The following is a 19,055-nucleotide window of genomic DNA, read 5'->3' as shown; positions in this document are numbered from 1 at the left end:
AGCACATTAGCAATGACCTACCCTAGCATCCAGATTGTGGTCTCTAAATATTACTTATCAGTGAAAAATTCCAGGGCTCCTAGGAGAAATGGCTGATTTCAGGTCTGCAGCAAGAAATAGACAAAATGAACTTGGAACATTTTGTCATGCCAGAAAGCAAATACTCATGAGCCAACTTGAAGAAGCTTCTAATGGCTAAACATTAATACGATTACCAATGATAATAACCACAATTAATTTCATTGGATTTAAATACAACAAATTAAATAGGCTTAGATTTAGGAGTTCGTAATTTTTCAAAACAACCAACCAAACAAAACCCAAAGACTCGAGGTAACAAAATCATGGGAAACTCCTCTCTATGGAAGTATGCCAGTTTTATTAGAAAAAGTTCTGAGGGATGGGAAGAGGAGGGGGAGGAGGTTGGAATGATAGAATTAAATGATCACCATTTTGTAATCCTTAATGGATCCAGGCAAAAATCATCAGTGATGATTCACATCAGGAAAAGAGAGCTAATCAAAACATTAAACCCCTCCTGATAGAGATACAAACACCACCACCTATGAAGTAATCTTTCCAAAGAAGTGAATCTAATGAAGCCTCTTGATCCAAAAGCCACTTTACCAAAGATGAGAGGAACAGCAGAACATGTAAACACCACCACGAGGATAAAATCTGCAAAATCCAGGCTGTTTGAAACTCTACAGGACACATGACCCAGTTTCTTCAACAACAACAGTGAATTTCCAAGGACAAAAAGAGTTTGAAAGGGAACCTATTGATTAAAGAGATTTAAGAGACCTGGCAGTCACTCTCCAAGTACAGAACCTTATGAGATCTGGATTCAAACTTTCAAAAGGTAAAATTTGAAAGGACAATCTGGAAAATTTAAACACTGACTGGGGTATCTGATGATGTGAAAGAAAAATGTGGGGGTGTGATAATGGTATTAGGGTTATGCTTTTTAAAATATCTCATTATCTTTTGGAGAGGTATACTAAGATAGTTACAGATGAAGCATATCTGACACTGGCTTCAGAATCATAACAGCGTGGAAACTGGGGTGAGCAATCAACCAAGACTATCCATGAGTTGGTGAGTGTGGAAGCTAAGTGATAGGGACATGGAAGTTTATATTTTTATATTATGAAAAGTTTTAAAAAGACAATCTACATAATTTCATTTTACACATGTATATAATTCAAAACTTGGCATTCTTTAGGAAATAACCAATCTGCCCTCTTAGGCTTCACTTTTTGCCCCATTGTGGGCTCTCTTATCTTCTCCATTAATTGCCTCCCTTGCTTCTGCTGCCAACAGTGAGTTGATGGGCCACTGGCAGGGGCTGGAGGAGCTGGCTAAGCTGCTATAGCCCAGCCTGCCCCGTGCATGCTACATTCCCTCCACATTCACGTTGCAGGAGTATATGGAAATCCCATCAGTTTTATGTGCAATAATATAATGTAGAGTTTATTTTAGCAGCATCACTTTTTTCAGTAACTTTGTGAGTCATTATAGTCCCAAGTTTACACAATCATTCATAGTCTGAAAGGGTTAGCTTAAATTTTTTGCTTAGACTTTATTGTATAGGGAATTTGTAGACCGTAGTAGTGACAAAGAGAGGAGTTTCTGAAGCTCTCTAAATTTCTACACCAAAGAAGTATTCAGAGGCATGGCCTGAGGCACGGAAGGAGAATTTTATCATGTACTGCTTCATTTTGTTCTTTAAACAAGGATGATCTTGTGCACCCACCCCTAGTAGGACTCATACTTTTGCTTTTGTTTTGCCATTACCTCTCTAGCTGGACTGACAGTGGCTTGATTTTCTGGCTGACAGGAATTGAACAGAGAGGCAAAAGAGACAGAACGCCATATTGTCCACATATCCTGGCCCCCTTAGACTCTTGGGGGTCAACCTTCAGGGAATCTCATTTGGATGAGCCAGTCCTAAGAGGCTCTTCCATAGTGCCAGCAGGGGCCTCTATGGCACCTAGGTCGCTGGAGGTAGAATGTAGTTGGACTCTCGTCTTGTAATCCATCTCACCCAAAATTCCTGACTCGAGAGCTCTGCTTCATAAAAGACAGTACAGTCAAGCCAAGGGGCCATGGAATGAATAGCCACCCAACTGGTGAGAAATGGAAGCTGAGAAGCAATCTGACAATTTCTCTCTCTTAAATTAGAGAAAATAGATCTGGAGACTTTGGGAACCTCCCAGCCCCACAAATTTAAGTCCCTAGGCCCAAGTGCTCTAATTCTTCACACTGGAAAACTTAGAAGCCTCAGGACTGGCGGCAACTACAAGTCTGTCTCTGGATGCTCAACTCATTAAACTCTGTGAAAGCAATTTGACAGCATCTGGGACGTGTTTTGTCATTAGGGGTGGGACTGGCACTGTTATTTATTTTAGCTGGGAAGAGGTGTGTGTGAAGGTGTCTGCATGCGAGAGTGTATGTTTCAGATGTAGGTGTCACTGAGTTTGTGTGTGTTAGGAAGGGGTGTGAGTTTTTTGAGGGCTTCATCACTATTTTTGTCTGGTGTGGTTCCTCCTAGAGAAATGGCCCTAAGCCCCTGAGTTTAATTCATCTGGCAATTCTGTGCTTTTCTTCCAACGTTACTAGAATCATCCAAAGCACTGTCCTTCCTCTCGACCATTTTGACCAGATCATTCTGAGCAGCCACAGAGAATCATCTCTGAATTTTACATGCCCCTGTCCTTTCACCTGGAGGAGGGGGTTGTCATTCTAATCGAACAACAACTTTATTACATGATGTGAGGAGTAAAATCTCCTGAATTACTTTCACTAAATTCCAGTTTAAATAAAGTCTTGCAAATAATTACTTGAACATAAATTATTTACCCATTAATTCTTTATTTGAATTTGGAGGAATTCAAATATGTTTTCTGGCAAGTGCTTCATGATAAATGACTTGCTTAATTGGCAGTAAGAGTGTTATTCTTATAATTTCTAGTGTATAATAAGCAGAACCCAGCCATTTCTGTCTCATGTGTTCCTTTTTAAACCCTTTATCTCCCTTAAAAAAATCTTGTTTAATAGATCACAGACATGATCTTTTAAACTGTTTTCAGTAGTTATGCAAAATCTTCACAAAAGTACTGGTGGGCAGACTACAGGGACTTCTCGACTTTAATCAGCCATGAGAGTAGCAGGATTTAGAAGTCATTTCTCAACTCAGGATCACCTGCAGAAAATGAAAAGTCCCAGGGAAGACTGCTGAGTATAAAATGCCATTGTGTACATAGACTTTTATGGACTCTGAAAAGCCCTTTGACTCCTTGGAAATAGAAGCTATGTTGGAAGTGGGAAGAGTAGAAAAATTTGTGTGACATGCGCATGTGAACGCAGCACTGATGTTTAGGCTTAAAAAAGAGTGAAGAGGTCTGGGAAGGGGGCTCGTAGCCACTGAAAACCTTAACTGCTTGCCCAGAGGGGCTGGGCCGAGACCTTGAATGGGAGGGAAAGGGCATCAAGATCAGTGAGAGAGACTTTGAACTGTGTGCTAGTGACATGGACTTCAGAGCCCCAAACCAGACAGCAATAATCCAAGAACTGGAGCAAGGTATGGAAAATGGGCTCGGCATGAGGAAGAAGAAACCATATTTAAAGGAAGCATGATAAAGGATAACTACTGTTTAGGAGAAGCTGTAGACCTCACTAGTGTCTACTAAAGCAAACCGAGATGGGTGACATGGGGTTGCAAAAAGCCCACTGGTTTCTGCTGGCAGATGGAGCTTCCAGTCCTGCCTATGGCACTTCTCATTATGTGACCTTGAGCAACTCATTTCACTTCTTCGGGCTCAGTTTCATCACCCATACAGTTGGGGGTTAGAATGGCAGACTTTCAGAACGCTTACAGATGTAACATTCTACAATTCAACAATGATGTAGAAGAGGAGAGAGTTTGGCTCTCTAAAAGCATTCCAAAGTTAGAGAATTATCTCCCAAAGCTTTTTTCTTCTCTTCACTCCTAAGCATCTTGCAGCTCTGGGGAGCAGCCACCCATGCATCTATGATAGACTGTCCAGAAAACAGGAAAGGACCCATCAAGTCGTACGATGGCTAGATGAAGAGGAGAATGATCTAGATTTTATCGTGGCTGGGGAGGTTGAATTTCAAAGCAGTCAATACCAGGAGAAAAGAAGCAGCAGTCTCAACCATAGCCCAAGATTGCCTCTTGACTGAGCCCGGGCACTGTGCTCTCCATGTCGACCCTGGAATGGAAGCCTCTCCCAGTTGACCCTAATAACATGGTAATCACACCGACAGCCCTACCATAAATAGAGAGGGGGGAAAACTCACAGCCAGGAAATTTGAGTTGAGCCTACATCATATTATGGGGTTAGCACATGGGCTTTACTGTACACTGGCTAACCACGCCAGGCACCTCTGAGCTTCCTATTTATGTTCATGTACCACCCAATTAACACCCCATTAATGGCTGCACACATACATGGGCTTTGCCTTGTCACCACTGCCCTGCAGCTCTTAACTCCCCCCAACCTGCCTTCCCATATAATAGAACCTTAATTAATACTCTCCCATTCAGCCAGAACACAAGCTGTTAAAAAAAAAAAAAAATCAAATGGTTTTTGATGAGAGGATGTATGCAACTTGTCAAATGTAGCCATTCTGTGGGTCTCAGAAACAGACACCTAGGTGAGAAGCTGGGTGGGTTACAGGGACATGTGCCAGGTGCCATGAAAGCCATCACCATACAATTGGTTTTCTGACTGGATTTGAAGTATTTCCAAAGAAAGGCTGCTGTTGTCTATCTGTTCTCACTGGCACTGGTCTTTTATGGTTATGCGGCAACCAGAAACCAGAAGGTTGAGGTGGGAAGCTGGGAGCTCGGTGTGAAAACTCCTGCCTTGAAGTTGCAGTTTCAGGTGATGAATAATTCCTTGCCTTGTAGCATGGAAGGAATCTTTTGTGTGTCTTAGAGCCATATCACGGACAGACTGACCAAGTGATTTTTGAAACGATTTCATAGGTTTGGTTTCCAGGGCCTTGGAGCTTCAAAAGGGCCTTAAATACAATCTCAAAACCAAGGAGGGACCATCCTCATTCTAAGTAATTAAGCGGAGTGTTCTATAGTCTGTAGTATATTTTGCTTGGTAATACATTGCTACTTGATCCTGTCTGTGCATCCAAGTCATTTGGAGCTTGATAAAAATACAGATGCAGAGGTGGGAGCTCCTGAGTATGAATCTCGAAGAGTAGCTAGCACCTACCATTTTAACAGGCATGCGTGGTTTTATTGCACAGTCAAGATTGGAAACCTCCAGCAGGGTGCTTTATGGTTAAGCCAGAAACTTTCACCTGTGTCATTTGGTGAAATTTTGGTTCTCCCTACAACCTGTGAGACAGGAATGCTTTCCTCATTATATTGAGAAGCCAGGGAGAGAATCGAAAAGCTCCAGTGCTTTGCTCAAGGGCACAGGGCTGGTAGGTACCCGAGGCAGCCTGGACCTCCACTGCAAGGACTGTCTTCATGGGGCCTGCGTAGTTGCTCAAGATCTGTCAGTTAGGAGCCCCCTGCTTGGTTTAAATCTCTGCAACTGCCATCTTGAAATTCTTAATAATTTTTGAACAAGCGCACCACAATTTCATTTTGCACTGGGTCCCACAAATCATGTAGCCAGTCCTCCTGTGTACATCGTGTTGCTTCAACCATTAAATCCATGCTGGGGAATAGGGAGTGTTTCCCCCCAAAGTGAATCCCAGTTCCAGAAACGTTAGCTTACGTGTGCTAGATTGGCGCCCCAGGGGAAAATAATAACAATATATGAAAAGACTTCCACTTACTGAGCACTGTGTTCTGAGCCTTTCCTAGATTTGATCACCTCATTCTCACAACAACCCAGTATCATTATTGTCACCATAATTTCCAAGTGAGGGAACTGAGACACAGAAAAATTAAGTATAAAAAGAGAGGTCATGCCTATATGATGACAGTGGTTCTGGATTCAGATCTCACCTCTGCCACTTATCAGCTGTGTGACCTTAAGCAAGTTACTTGACATCTCTGAATTTCAATTTCCACAACCAGCAAAATGAGGGTAATAATAATTGCTTTAGAGAATTGTTCTGAGCATTAAATGAATTAATATGAACAGAGAGTCCAGCACACAGATACTCAATGAATACTGGGGCCTTTAACAACCTTTGCACTCAAGAATATTACCCATTACATACCGAAATAGGTATTTAAATGGTACCTTACTTAAGGATCTGAAGTGTTTTCACAGCACTGGATAATATAGTCAAGGTGCAATTAGCCATACATTATAATATTTTTAAGTGATTCAAGTGACACTTCTTATGTCTAAGTGTAATCTTTCCCACTTTAGCATTTATCATAGTTTAATAACTTCTGAATGCTGTTGAATTAAAATACCATTCTGTCTGGGGACACATTGACCCTTAATGTGGTAAAACTCATCCAGAGCTCAGCTAGAGCCTCGCAAAAGGCTCTCCAGAGCAACTGAACTCATATGCTCTTTGGACAAAAGAGAAGACCCTGAGTAAAGTGGAGAGTCTGTGACCTTCTGGAGAAACCAGACAGCTTCACACCCAAGTGAGGAAAAGGCATAGGCTAGGGGCTTACTCATCATAATGATATCTCAACAACACTTTACAGAGATTTTTTTTTTTTTTTGGTAATTCTCCCATACTTAATAAGCTCATTTGTTCCACTCAACAACCTGTGTGGTAAAAAGATGTGATGTTAAGATTTTCTTCAATGGTCTCCTCTATATATGCCCAGCAGAGTATGCCTACCATATGCCTATATCCTGTATTCAGTGCTGTATGTAGATTAACCCTCAGAGCTCTCATACAACCTGCAGGGTAAGTAATACTGCCCATTTTACAGATGGGAAGAGTGAGGCTCAGTGTCTAGAATCAATGTGTTTGATGGTGGAGGATGCCAACCCAGAGTGGGCTGGCCAGAGCCTGTACACCTTAAGTCCTTATTCTTTCCATCCTCAAGCCATATGTTCTTCATACTCTTTGATGAGAAGGAAGAGGCCAGGCATAAGGAAGGTGGTCAGTAAATCCTCAGTGAATGAAGAATGTGAGCTGGATAGAAGAATACTATGGCCTTGTGAACTGGCTTGAACATGTGACCTACTCAAATGTACCATTGTTCTAAATTATTTGAAAGCTATGAAATATTTTTTAGGGACCACTTTTCTTTTCTTTTCTGTATTGCATGCCATTCTTCCTCCTTCACGTCCTGAAGAGAACCAGCTTGATTTAAGGGCATGTGGTCTTCTTGGGCAGTTAGCCATCTTGGTTCAACAGTTTCATGAAAACTCTTTCTGTCTTGTACATCTCAGACCTGGCTCAACACCCATGGACTGTCATTCTCCCAGTGACCATTCCCTGGGAGAGAATTTAATATTTTGTAAGCCATGTGAGGTCATTGAAGAGAGAAATCCCTTCATTCTCCAGAAGTTTCCTGGTGAGCCCCTTGGGACCTGGGCAACTAGATGAAGATTGCTCACTGGGTGAGAGAGGAAGTGTGTACATATGTGTGTGCATACACTTGCACTCAGTGCCCATTCCAGCAGAGTGAGGGCAAAGGACCCCACAGGCAAAGTGTTCATGATGTGCTTTCCCAAACTGGGTGCTCAGAATGTTGGGAGATAGTTGTTAGACACGAACCCTCCAGCTGTCTCAGAGAACATTAGAATCCCAACCACAGTGGAAGATCGTATGAGATATGGTGATTTGAACTGGACTCTGTAGTCTTGACATGGTCATAGAGCCCTCTGAGAAGTAATGAAATCTTAGAGCCGGGAAAGAATTTTCACATGCAATCCACACACACACACACACACACACACACACAGTTTTGTAAGTAGTATCAAGTGATTTGTGAAATCTGTGAATTCCTCTATAAAAGTACTGCTCTATGACATTTCTTTCCAGTCTCAAACAGTCTCTAAGACCTATGTTTTTCTCTTTTATCCATTGCTTTCTGTCACTTGTTCCACTTACAGGTCAAAACAGGGCAGGGTTATATTTTCTACAGCTTCTTAATTCACCGAGTTATATCATAAGTCCTTTTCCATCTTCCTGCAAAATCTTCAGAATGACCATTCTCATGGCTGCAGAATATCCCATCTGGTAGCCATCTCACCCTTTTCTTAAGGCCTCTGTTATTGGTGGACATTGCTTTGGTCTCTAATTTTTGTCTATTTTAAGCTAATATTTCAGCAAGCAGTTTGCCCCCAGCATTGCCCATTCCTTGTTCACACTGTCAAACCTTTTCCATTTTCTGGAAGTATAATGGTGGCCATCATTTCTCTTTGCTTGATTTAAATGTATTGCTCTCTGTCCTTCCTGCCTGACCTCAGTGCAGTGCCTTTCTTCTCTACCTCCTCACCTGGAGGCGTGATTCTATCCCACCTTGCCACCACCAGTTGTTCCTTTTGCTTCTCTCATACCTTTGGCTTTTCCCTTTCACCATGCCTGCCAGATTCCTTTCGTCTAGATCAGTCTCGCCTCCATGAATTTGCAAGTGCTGATTCCTCTGCCTGGAGTACTCTTTCTTGCCACCTGCACCTGGGAATCTGTACCAAGCGTTAGGCTGAGAAGAGCCATTGCTTCACAAGATGACGCCAAGGGGACAACGTGACTTTCCATAGGGGCTATAGAGCGTTATAAGCTGAGCTCCGGAGGGCTCATGTGGCTCTGTGCCCATGCCTAAGGAGTCAGTCTCTGCAGAAGTGGAGATTTTCCGGATCTTTATAGGTTCCCGAAGCAGACCTGTGTACTGGAAAGAAGTCAGTGTTTAGAATGGGGCTGACATTAAATCAAGTCACAGCTCTGCCATTTACTAACTCTGTGACCCTACATATGTTGCTAAACACCAGTTTTTTCCATCTGTAAAAGGCTTCGTGAGATGTTCCCTGGCCCGGTGTGGAGCCCCTTCGTTAGTGTCTCATACATGGTCTTTCTCCACTGTCACGAGCCTTCCCAGGCTGGCAGCGTCTGGCCTCACACTTGGCTCAGAGCAGACACCCAATAAATATTTGTTGAATGAATAAACATTGACTGGCAGCTCTAAGGCGTGGGCACTGGCTCTCATCTGCATCCTCGCTTGTTGCAGCCCGGGCCAAGCAGTAGAGGCCGGGAGCCTGCAGTGGCCCAGGGCGATCTCTACTTGAAGCGATTGGGAGCGTGCACACAGCCGGGCAGCAGCTGTCCCCACAGAACCCGCTTGGCTGGGTGCCTCCACAGAGACACACTAATGGTTACAATCCCTCCTGTTCCTTCGGCCGAGTGCCGCTCTCCTCAGAACATGTGGCACTTCACAGAGTTCATCTCAGGGACATGAGGGGGTCAAGTGCCACACACTTGCCGGGTGCCCTGTGGAGGCTCATGTCCTCTTCCTGCAGGTGGAAAGATGGCAGAGAGTGCTTTCAACAGCTCTGCCACCATGGGGCCTAGAGAGCTAAGTCAGGATCTCTTTCTGGTCTTGGTGCATCTGGGCAATTCCATGGGCCTGGGTCAGGCTCGGCTGATCTTGGCCGGGCCTCGTGATCTATCTGCAGTCCCAAGGTCTAGGCTTTGGCTCTGTCACTTTTGTGAATGGAAAAATGTCCCCCCCAGTGGCAACTGTGAGATGGGAAGAGGGAGATAAAACCTCGCAGACCTAGACTGCTCACTAATAAACAGTGCAAGTCTACAAACTTCTTAAAACTCAGTCCCAAGGGTTTAAAACTATACAGAATAGGAACGTCGTGCAATTCCCCAGCTCAAGTTGGGATGATGGTGGGCCAAGAGGTTTGCTATGCCCAGGAATTCTGCAACCATGCCTCACCCAGGCTAGATCATGCTCCTCTGTGATAGCATCCTGTGGTTTTCCTCTCTGACACTTGGCTGATTTGTAATGATTTATTAGCTTGATTATACATATAATTACACATATAGTCTCCTTGACCAGACTGAAAGCTCTGTGAGGTCAGAGTACTTTTGTCTAGTTTACCAGATATATCTATATATCTATATCTATCTATCTCCATTATATATATATATATATATATATATATATCTCCATTACTAAGTACACAGCACTCAACAAGTCTTTGCTGAATGGATGAATGAATTATAAATCTCAAATGAATAGGAAAAAATAAGCCAACAAAAATCAAGTTACAGGAAAGGAAACACCTTGTATCAGGATAAAATGGCATTTATTCTGGATATACCTAAACGAGAGCCTTACTTGTAATTTCGACCTGCATTTGTACAGTGATATTAGTTATTCTTTGTTACACAAAATTGATAATGTACATTTCTATCACTCTGTAAGGTCAGGGATCTATCTGTCTTGCTTACCCATTGTATCCTAGGGGTTAGCATACTACATAGCACAAATTATGTACTAAATAAATATTTGCTGAAGGATAGATGGAAGGAGACTGCAGATGCTTTAAAATTCATCAGTCCATGCCCCATTAATTAAGAATATTGGATAATTAAGACATACTCTAATTGAGTTTTTCTCTTTACATTTTATTTATTTATCTTGTATTTATCATCATTCTCTGCCTCATCTAGAAAGAAAAATTGAAGTGCCAGCAAAATAAGTTTATTATGTACTATTCTTTTACTCAACAAATATTTATTATGTGCCTATTTTAAGCTATGCACAGGGTTTGGTGATGAGGCTGTAACGGGAGAAAAGACAGTTCATAGTGTCTGTCCTCGTAGATGTTCTAGAATTGAAAACATTTTGGCCAACCAAGTCAGTAGAATCTGGAGTAGTGTTTAAAATATGTACCAGTTAGCTTTTGCTGCATAACAAACCACCCCAAAACTTTGTACTTGAAAACAAAAACCATTGATTTAATTTGTGACTCAGCTTAGTCGTGTCAGCAATTTGATCTGAGCTCATCTGGGCAATTCTGCTGACCCAGGTCACATTTAGCTGATCTTGGCTAGGATTCATTTCAGAGTCTGCAGTGAGCTGCTAGGCTGGCTAGGGATTGGCTGAATGTCATCTGGAGTACCTCAGTTCTATTCCATGTGGCCTCATTTTCCAGCATGTTAGCTGTGACTTATTCACATGGACATCTCAGGGTTCCAAGAGGTTGAAAATGTAAGCTGCATGGATGCTGAAGGCCTAACCACCAGAACCCACACAGTGTCACTTCCGCTGTATTATTTTGATCAAGAAACATACAAGTCCAGACCAGATCCAAGTGATAGAGAAATAGATTCCACCTTTGGATGGAATGTGTTACAACGTATTATGGTCATTTTTGAAATCTACTACAACGTATATTTTATTATGATAAAATTCCATAACATAAAATTTACCATCTTAACTATTTTTAAGTGTACAGTGCAACAGTATTAAATACATTCATAATGTTGTGCAGGCATCACCACCCCCTATTTCCAGAACTCTTCATCTTGTAAAACTGAAACTCTCCCCATTAATAACTTTCCATTTCCCCCTCCCCCTAGCCCCTGGCAACTACTATTCTACTTTCTGTCTTTAGGTCCTCTATAAGTTACTCATATAAGTATAATCATACTGTATTTGTTCTTTTTGTAGCTGACTTTTTTCACTTAGCATAATGTCCTTAAGGTCTATCTAAGTTGTAGCATTTGACAGAATTTCCTTCCTTTTAAAGACCAAATAATATTCCATTGTGTATATATGTGTGTATACACTACCTTTTGCTTATCCATTCATCTATTGATGGACACTTGAGTAGCTTTCACATTTTGGCTATTGTGTATAATGAACATGGGGATAATAATATCTCTTTGAGTTCTTACTTTCAATTCTTTTGGACTTTCTGCACATATTCACCAAAACATGTTTTAAATCTTTTTATCTTACTTTAGAAGTCCTCACTTGTATATAAACTAAGCATGATACTTAGAGAGATACGGAGCTGCCAGGAATTTTATTTGACAACTTTTGGTAACTGTTTTAGATTCCTTAATTCTGAGAGCCTGTCTGCTTTCCCCCTAACCCCATATTAGGGTGATGCTATTATTCATTTTCACCTCCAAGAGACAAAGACTGCTTCATCACTGTAAACGCATGAGGGCAGTATCAGTGGCTAGTGTTCAAGGACCCTATTAGTCCTGCAGCATCTTGCATCAAGCTACATGTCTCAGTCATATACCAGGTATTGAAATATTAGATGAATTCATCCACAGTTCTGGATATATCTTTGTAGCTCATTTGTAGTATCCTTCAGAACACTCTGTGAAGTGTGCCATGTGTGTCTGGTGAGGTCTGACACCCATTAGACACTACTGCTGTAATTGGATGCACCAGGCCCCATGAGCTGGTGCCTAGGTGTGAATTAGATAGAGATGTTTTTGACTGTTCCTCTGGCCTCCTGACTCTGTTCCTGGGTCATCCCATGGCAGTCCAGGCCTCCAGGCAGCATACCTGACCTCAGCTGCCCAAAAATATGGGTAAAACAGTAGGGAACTGTAACAGCTCCTGTATCCTGTTTGCAAACTGACAAAACACTGAGCTCTCAGTGATCTGAGCTTCTACTGATTTCCTCTCCTTGGATGCAGATATTCCTTGGGTAGAGAGTGTTGAGGGAACCAGAGATCCTGGGGAGACAAGGGAAAGCGAGAAGGCACGTAGCCCAGGGTGGAAAGCCAAACCATTTTTGGCTACCATAATTTCTCCCAAATCATGTTGGAACAAGTTGTCTGGGAGGGATTTCCCCTCCGTGAGGATATGAGAAATAAAAGTTGCTTACTAAGTCCCTCTGGGTGCACATTCTTCTCTGAGGGAGCTTAGAAAGCAAATCAACACATTGATTTAGGTTGGTTATAAGCACAGAGGCAGGGGGATGGACTGTGTGGTTAGAGGCAAGTTGACTTTTTTTCAGTCATTGTTTACGGATAGAAATCCCTCGTTTTGGCCATGCTGTTGCCATGTGTTATGGGGAGAACTGTCATCCTCATTTTCAGATAAGTAAAGATGGTCATTTTAGCGTAATGTTGCAGTAGAAAGTCGTCTCAAAAAACTATATATTATCTTTGAGTGTATATATATATATATATATATATATATATATATATATATCTGTTATGTAGAAGGTTATGTAGAAGGTTAAAAAAATAACTTTTTGTAGAAGGTTATGTAGAAGGTTATGTAGAAGGTTAAAAAAATAACTTTTTTAAATGGATGGACACCACACCCCTAATTTGTTCACCTCTACAAAAGTAGAAGGAGATCAGAATTGGAAATGGTAATGAAAGAGAACTTGAGCTTTATCTATATTAGTCTATTTTTTTTTAAAAAAGAATGGATTTCTATGTATCCTTTGTTATTAAGAATTAAATTTGAAAGAGAAAATAAGGAAAGTCACTTCTCTTATCTGATAAGTAGAATCAGCTACCTCCAGACCTAGTGGCTTAAAATGACAGCCATGTATTATTTCTCACAATTCCAGCTGGGCAATCCTACTCTCGCATGACAGCTGGGGCCACCACACGGCTGCAGTACACTGTAAACTAGGTTGGAGCTCCAGGCTCTCTACCCACTTAAGTCCAAGCTTCTTTGCAGAATAGTTACTGGCTTCTAAGGGTACAAGCCCAAATGCAAGCTCTTACCAAGCCTCTACTCTGAATGGAAGGCTGATGTCCCATTGGCCAAAGCACCTCCCATGACCTCAGTGGACTCAGTGTGGGAGGAGCAGACAAGGGCATGAATCCTGGGAGGCGGGTTCACTGGGGGCCACCAGTGTCCGCAGTCTACCGCAGTCCTTTGGTTATTCCAAACCACACGGTTCTCTCGGGGACAGGACTCAGACATATAACATGGTAGTTGCTGACACTTTCCAAGCTTTGACGAGCCCTCCTAAATCTCAAATTCAGGAGGGCAAACTACCCACCTTTCCTCATTTGCTCTTAAACTTGCTTTTGCTTTTTCATTCTCCATTCTCATCTCTACTTTCCTCCCTCATTCAGGATTTTTGGTGGGGAAGGGGCAGGAGGTTTGTGATCCTACATTACTTTGTTTTGCATCACTCCCTGAGCTGTCAGGTCAGAAAAATAGAAAAACTGATCCTAGCAGCTTGCAAAGAGTTAATAAAAGGGACAGCATAAACTTCTAGGTCCTCTCATCAACACATTAGGCTCTCAGTTATTGCATGTATTTAGCACCTGCGCACCAAACACTGCCATATGTACAGTAAGACTGTATTCTCAGGGGTTAACAGTGCCAGCTCTGGACGTGGGTTACCAGCTTCAAATGCTGGTTCCACTCTGTGTAACCTGTGGCAAGCTTCTGTGCCTCAGTTTTTTCATTGGCTGGCTGCGAGGATTAAATTAGTCCATTAGCTCAAGATTATCCATTGCTATTATAATTACCATCGTACCATCATCACCCCCAGGATCTTGCTTAATTCTCCTAACTTCAAGTTGTAGATGTTAGCTCTCTTGTACCTATCAGGAGCCTGGGACACAGACAACTTGAGTGACTTACCCGAAGCCACGCAGCTAATATGTGATCAACCCAGGATTCAAACCAATGTCCGTCTGGCTTCACAACTATGCACTCAATCACTACATGATATCTTACTCAGGGTTACAGCCCCTCGGACAAGGTAACTTCTGGTGGGCGATCCTAATTTAGTTTTCTACCAATAGTTGTTTGATCATTTAAAAACGCAACATCTAACAAGACCTGCCCTATGATCAATACCCATCTGCATTGAATCTTTAATGCTCCGTCTTATCAAATTTGTGGTGCAGTTTCCACCACAACTCAGGGGGGAAATAAATGTTCTCTTGACTTTAAACACACACTAACTTGCGAACACCGTGCCTCCAGGCTTTGGTGGCTTGTGGGTGAAGGGAGCCACTCTCAGGTACATCTGCATCAACCCAGTGAGAATGCAGTTCTGGATGAACCATGCCACCACAGGCCCCAGTGAGCCCCACAGTCATGGCCCCTCCATCACCAGGCCTTCCTGTCCCTTATTCCAGGATCTGAGATGTCTCCAGATGTCCCTGGGTGCACAGCACACCACCAGGCAGCCTCTCCACTTTGTCCTAAACTCAGCTGTAATAATAGGAGCTTCTTGGGCTCCAGGGTCTCCCTGCTCTAAACCCTCCTGGCCCCAACACTTTCCCCAAATACTTAGCAAGCCAGAAACTTATCCCCCCATCCTATAGGCTCTAGTCTAACACTTGTCACTGCTGTACAAGTTTCCACATTAATTAGTGTCGTGCCTTCCCAGTACTCCTCCTCCACTCCAGCCAAGTTCCTTGCACTACTGTCTCCTATTTTGCTCTGACCTCTTGTTCTGTGCTCACGCCAGGGGTCCTTGCTGCAATTCCCATTCCTTCTTTTTATGCCCACTTTGAGTCTAATAATCTTTCATGCCTTGTTAGAGCTTCACCACAAAACATTCAAGAAGAGCCCAGCCAATTTTCTTTCTTTACCTCTTCTAAACCCCTTCAATATTTTGAATCTAAAGAGCATGATTTAGCAATTGTCTATTTCTTTATGTTGTCTTTCTTTGTGAGCTGAGCCATCTCCCCAGGCAGAAAGCAAGATCCTCAATTTCCAAAAATTATATTATACCCTCTTTTATAATCTTCATAAGAACAATAATGGATAGCATTTATTAAGTGCTTATTAGGTACCCGGTGGTGTTTTGAGCAGTTTACAAGTGTTACCTTGTTTAGTCCTCACAACCGATTTGTAAGATGACATTATTACCTGCATTTTGCACGTGAAGAACCAAGCCTAGGGGTCAGATAACTGGCACCAAGACATCTAGGTGGCAAGGGATGAAGCCAGAATTTAAATCCTGGTAGTTGGACCACAGCAGCTGCTCTTAGCCACCAGACTTTCGGTAGTTAACACAGAGCTGTTTTATAATCAATACTTGTTGTGAAATGGTTCCCTAAAGCATACACTGTCACTGACTCTATGGAGTAACCACATATAAGGATGAAATACAATCTGAGTTTGTTTCTGTACTGTTGCATTGCAAATTTCCCCCAAAATATAGTTGCTTCAAACAGTGTTTATCATCTTAGCTTCTTTGAGTCAGAAATCCTGGCAGAGCTCAGCCAGGTGCCTCTGGCCCCGGGTCCCACAAAGCCTGCAGCCTAAGTGTCAGTCACCTCAAGGGTTTGCTGCAAGCTCACTTACCAGGTTGTTGGCCAGGTCCAGTTCCTCTTGAGCTAGAGACTGGAGGCTGCCCCCAGTGCCCTGCCATATAGCTTCTCCGCAGTGCAGCTCACAACATGGCAGTTTGCTTCATCAAAGCATGCCAGGGGGAGAGACAGAGAGAGTGCAACCAAGACAGAAGCCACAGTCTTTGTAATCTACTTCTGGAAGTGACATCCCAATGCTTTTGCCATAGTCTGTTCATTAGAAGCAAGTCCCAGGTCCAGCCCACCTCTAAGGGGAGGGTTTTCCAGAGGGTTGCAAATACTAGAAGGTGGAAATCATTCAGAGCCATTTCAGAAACTGCCTACTACAAATCTATAAAAGCAATTAGGAGAGGCCTGCATTAGGAAGGAGCATTCAAGCTGACCCCTGACAGATGAATAAGAGTTGGCCAAGATACATGCATGGGGTGAGGAGGCCAGACAGAAGGAAGGGACTGAGAGGCCTTGGAAGGAGCTGGTCTTGTCCAAAGGACAGCAAGACACTCCATGAGACTAGAGTGTCAGGGGGACAGGGAGAAAGACCCACGATGAAGTGTGGGTGAGCCCTCCGGGCATATCTGGAATCTTCCTCCTCCTGAGAGCAATGAGAAGTCCCTGACAGATTTTCGGGAGTGACATCAGAGTATGGAGAATGTGTTAGAGAAGACAGGAGTGGAAGAGGGTGATGGTGGGGGGTAGGAGGCTATTACAGCTGGGGAGGAAGAGATGTGATAAGTTTGAGATAAAACTGAGATGAAGAATTGACTCAACCATCCTCCCGTCCAAGACAAAGGATTGTTCAGATTTCAAAGTGCTCAACAGTTCCTGCTAGATGAGACCTAACTGCTTCCACACTGCTGTCTGGGAGTCCTGAGTAAAACTGTCATCCTCCGACTCTGTTTAGAATCTGGAGGAAAGGGGTCCCTTTAGGGTAAATCCTCTTGGCTCCTGATAGGATCACCTTGCCACTGAGCTGGCTCCTCTGGAATAGGGCTGTGCGCATTCTCTAGGCCATGTGTGTGCCTCTGTGGGTCTCTCTTTCTCCTCTGTCCATCTGTCTGCCTGCCTGTCTTCTAAGGGGCTCTGGCCTTCCCTTTTCTCTTCTGACTTGCCATCTGAGATACCCAGGCCATTTCCATCACCATCTGTTCCCTTCCAGAAGACTTCACCACTGTCTTCCCATTCCTCTTTCCTCTTTCATTGTGTGTCATCAGTATCATCAACACTTATGTCTCATTTTGGGTTTTCTCAGAAACAGAAGCAGAGATGAAAACTAGAGACATTATCTGTTTGGGAGGTGATTCCAGGAAACACCAGCAGGAGAGTGGGGAGGGGAAATAAGCCCATAATATGTGTATTATTGAGGACATTTCCACTGTGGACAACTGGAGATTCATCCTGCTGGGCCACTTCAGTGCAGAACAGACACTCAGAGTTGCCCCACCCGAGGGGTAAGGAACCCCAGTCCATCTTTGCTTGATTGCTCCCCACCCTGTTGGCTCTTTGGCTCATCCCAACGCAGGCTTGGAGACACACAGCCCAGAAAAGAAGGCCCTCTCTGGGGGAGTTACTGGTGTTTGCTGCCAACAGCCTTCATGTGGAGGTTTGTTGAGAGGGCATGAGTGGAACTTAACAAAACCTAATGTAGTAATAATAGCTAGCATACTTTCATATAATTAGTCTATGTCGTCCTCACAGATATGCTATCTCAGTCCTTGACACATGAAGGTGCTCAGCAAATGTTAATTATACTTGTTAGTGTTGTCCCTATGTTGTCCAAGGTCATCCAGCTTGTAAATGTCAGAGCTGGGACTCCCACCAGGTCATCAGTGCAGAGTCCACTGGTCTTGAGGTTGTAGAACAAGGAACATGTCACTGCAATGAGGGGTCCTGCCTCAGCTGTAGAGACAAGTTGAGAAGAAAGGTGGAACGGGTAATACAGGGGACTGACTCTGCAACATGGCCATCTTGCCCTGGGTCAGCCCAATTAGCAGGATTTGTCTGATAAAATTACAAAGAGGGAAAGCCCCAAATGACCCCTGGGGATGTACAGGAGAATCCAGGAAGAACAAATGAGAGTGAAAAACTATATACCAACTGTCTCTCTCCAAGCCAAAAGTACCAGATTGAAAAAAACGAAAATCCTGTAGGCACCATCTCGTATTTACTTCTGGAGACCAAACTAACTCATTGGACTGCTTTTTTGGGAAATTGCACCGCTCAGAAGGAGCCCATCCAGGTAAAACTAGGTGGATTCCTTGGTTGTACCTATTGTTGACCATAATCTTTTGTTTTAGCACCTTGATGGTCTTTCAGAAACGTGGGTCTCTAGAGTAGATTCTAAGCAGAGTAGAAACCATGAAACGGGAAGGTTGCTGGAGGGGCAAAGTGAATGCTGGACATGAGAAGGTCTATGGCTGTAGGCTCGGCTCTCTAGGTGACCAGACACCATTCTGAGTAAGAGAGGAAGGGAGGAGACCCCAATATCCGGCACTTCTGCTGTGTGTCAGGCAGTGTCCTTCATGCCATCGCACAGAGGCCCTTTATAGTGGCCCTGATCATCCCCTTCGTATCAAGTCTGAGGCCTTAAACAGCTGGCCCAAGGTCACCTCTATCAAGCCAAGAAGCATTTGAACTCATATATCATGGCTCTTTCCTCAGTTTCCTTTTGTGCTTTACGGAACTCTTTATCAACTGCATAGGAAATGCCTTTTTTTAAAGTATGATTTTCTGTACACATTGATGTAGATCATTGACAAAGCAGTGTGTGCCCCAGCTCCTGCTCTGCTATTCAGCACCCCTTTAGGAGGAGGTGTCCCCAGAACGCTCCGCCTGCTGCCCTTTCTGTACCAAGTGAAGAA

The 19,055-nt window shown here is 43.2% G+C and overlaps 1 protein-coding gene across 20 annotated transcripts in view; it reads left to right on the top strand.

Annotated features, from left to right (window-relative positions):
- The window catches only part of ZFHX3 (zinc finger homeobox 3), a 525,132-nt gene that overhangs the window by 10,460 nt on the left and 495,617 nt on the right, over nucleotides 1-19,055 (top strand). For 2 of the 20 annotated variants that reach the window (XM_049110742.1, XM_049110743.1), the window contains exon 1: nucleotides 4,006-4,274. The exons of the other annotated variants lie outside the window; for them this stretch is intronic. The gene's annotated coding sequence lies outside the window, so the exon portion shown is untranslated. Of the gene's footprint in view, nucleotides 1-4,005; nucleotides 4,275-19,055 lie in introns of those variants that run through there. 20 annotated transcript variants of the gene reach the window in all.

This window comes from Canis lupus, chromosome 5 (genome assembly GCF_003254725.2).
Source record: "Canis lupus dingo isolate Sandy chromosome 5, ASM325472v2, whole genome shotgun sequence".
Classification (NCBI taxonomy): domain Eukaryota; kingdom Metazoa; phylum Chordata; class Mammalia; order Carnivora; family Canidae; genus Canis; species Canis lupus.
The sequence above is the reverse complement of the archived record's forward strand: the minus strand, read 5'-3'. Positions and strand labels throughout refer to the sequence as shown.